Source organism: Aplysia californica, unplaced genomic scaffold (genome assembly GCF_000002075.1).
Source record: "Aplysia californica isolate F4 #8 unplaced genomic scaffold, AplCal3.0 scaffold00210, whole genome shotgun sequence".
NCBI classification, from domain to species: domain Eukaryota; kingdom Metazoa; phylum Mollusca; class Gastropoda; order Aplysiida; family Aplysiidae; genus Aplysia; species Aplysia californica.
This window is the reverse complement of record NW_004797480.1, coordinates 665,161-667,126: the sequence shown is the minus strand read 5'-3', so window position 1 is coordinate 667,126 and position 1,966 is coordinate 665,161. Positions and strand designations below refer to the sequence as shown.

Below are 1,966 nucleotides of genomic sequence, written 5' to 3'. Positions count from 1 at the left end.
AAAGCAGGATGACCAACTGAAGCGGTATAGGGGGCATGACCTTTTGTTGTTTTTCAAAACAGCAAGTATTTTTCAAGAGGTGATAAGACCAACTTAGCTATTAGTTTCAACAAGATTGGCCAGAGTGAACGCGCAGCCATGAGAGCTACCCAAGTATGCAAATCTTTAGAACGTCAGCCTGGAGATTCGAACGGAGGCCAATCGCATTGCAGAATATCAGGACGCTCATCGAATTTGTGGCGCACCAAGAAGAAAAACGAAATATGAATTTGAAAACATTATACGCCCAAGCCCAACAGAGCTACCTACACAATAATACATTCCGCCGATCAGATTGAGGGGTAAGACTAAAATATGCTGACAAACAAACAACGTAAAAACCTAGAGAATTTATCACGATAGAAGCTTCTTTCTTATATATTCAAACATCCTGGCCTACGTGTCTCTGTTCACTTTAGAAACCGTCTGCATTCCCCCCCCCAAAAAAAACCCCCCCCCCCCCAAAACAAAACAAACAAAAACAACAACAACAAATAAAAAAACAACAACAACAAACAACAAACAAAAACAAAACAAAACCAAAATACAACCCAAATTTTAAAAAAATCCTCCTCATAACCTGATTTAAACGGTCGTAACCTCCTCCAGAACGCACCACCAAGATTGTCTCCATGATCAGCTGCTCTAAGACCCGATGCGTTTGGCTGAAGAATTAAAAGGACCTTGTGATGGTATGGATATCCTCTTCTCACAAAGATAGGACTAGCGTCTGTTGTCGTGTAGCAGTGAGGTGCTTCGCTGTCATGCCTAAAAGACCTGCGTTCGATTCATTCTCGTGTAGAAAGAGGGGTTTTTTTCTCGGAATATCTCGGGGTTGGGGGGGGGGGTATGCTAGGGCGTTGTTGTATCCCTCTGAGCCTGAGTTGGCCCTGCAGACAGGCAGGATCGAAACAGCCCTCCTACTAAATTATCTAAATTGTGTCGATGGCAGCGTAAATCTTCTACAGTAACATTTCTTTTTTAAACAAAGGCAGACAACTTCTTTGCATTGGGATGAGGTAATAACAGATAGATTATTGAAGATTCTGGATTGATGTGATTCTCAGATAGATTTGCTTAAAGTAAGTTCAAGGTAAACTCATCTCTGCCCTATCCTGACCAGCAAACAGAATAAGTCAGAAGATAAAAACGGCAAACGGAAGGGCAGAAAGGGAGATACCAAAATACAAATATACCCGGAGTGTCGCATTGTCTTTGGAATTAGGGGAGTGTAGGAAAACTTTTTAAGGCAATAATTTTAATGCATGAAGGGAAGCTGAGAAACCAAGCTAATAGTAAATTAATAAAATCTCTGTCTTACAAACATTTCAGCAGAAAATCCGAATTATTACTAATAAGCATACTCGAAGATATTCTATCTCGAAGTCGTTTCTTAGAAATGGAATACTCAATATTTTCCGCCTAGGAAGTCCTAGAAAGACTGGGTTTTTTTGGGTTGCCCATTCACTTTCAAACTGAGCATCTTGAGTGATCTTCTCCGTATCGCCATGTCATTCCTTCACACTTCCAGTACCTATCCCTTGGAGAACGCACACACTGTCTTTTGCAAGTACATACTCGACATAAGCCCCATTTAGACGTACAGTTCGCTGATCGACAAACTGTAGGATATCGAGAGGATGACCGGCATTCTGTCAACTTCACGTGGAAACTGAGAGTGAAACGAGAAATCCTCTCGATATCGAAGGGTTCTCCGTCCAACCACCAGATATCTGGCGACGCCAGATATTTGCCGGCCGGCGAACTCAAGGAGTGATCGGGACGGGAGAGAAAATAGACCAGCTAGCGCCCACACATTATATCTGTTTGAGGGCTTAACCATCACCATCTCATCTTCCCTCCCCTTTCTCTGTCTGTCTGTCTGTCTGTCTGTCTGTCTGTCTGTCTGTCTGTGTGTGTGTGTGTC

General features: G+C 42.6%; 1 protein-coding gene across 1 annotated transcript in view; it reads right to left on the bottom strand.

The window, feature by feature from the left end:
* The window catches only part of LOC101850721 (tolloid-like protein 2), a 50,935-nt gene that overhangs the window by 11,928 nt on the left and 37,041 nt on the right, over positions 1 to 1,966 (bottom strand). The window lies entirely within an intron of this gene.